Raw genomic sequence first — 653 nt, forward strand, 5'->3', positions numbered from 1 at the left:
GACTCATCAGAGACGTGATCGAGTCAGCCAAAAACGAAAATGGTCATAAACAGCTTCTGTCAGTGGCTTAGCTTTGCCTGCATGAATCCTTCCCACCCTCTCGTCCAGCCTCCTGTTTGTCTCTTCAAAATTCTTCCTTTACACTTATTGATATGCCTTCCGACTCCTGCCCTGCCAAGGAATCCTCTGAAAAGCCTCTGTCATCTAAACCCCCACCTGCCACTTCTGGCCCTGCCACCTCCTCTTTGTCTCCTCTTTATCCCTCTTTACCGCCTGCCTATAAAGATCCTGCCTCCTCCATGGAGCGAGGCTGCTCTCCCTTTTGCGCTCCTGTTGTTCCCCTCCACCCCCAAGGTCCTACACCTAGTAAGACCCTTCCCTCCTTGTCTCTGCGGTCGCCACGTCCCCCTCCGGTGCCCTCACAATCGTCGGGCCCCCCTGCTGCCTTTCTTGTAGAACCTAGTGATGAACCCCTTGAGCCTGGCGATGTCAAGACGCCAGAGGAGGAGGCCACACAGTACCATTCTGAAGATTGGCCGCCCCTTCTCCAGACACCTCCACCCTCACCCCTTGCACTCCCCCTATGCCTCCCCTCGCGTCGCCCTTCTTATGCTCCCTGTCAGTTCTCAGGCTGTTTTTGTAGGACTAAGGCT

The sequence above is a fragment of the Mastomys coucha genome, unplaced genomic scaffold, assembly GCF_008632895.1.
Source record: "Mastomys coucha isolate ucsf_1 unplaced genomic scaffold, UCSF_Mcou_1 pScaffold5, whole genome shotgun sequence".
In the NCBI taxonomy this organism is placed as follows: Eukaryota; Metazoa; Chordata; class Mammalia; order Rodentia; family Muridae; genus Mastomys; species Mastomys coucha.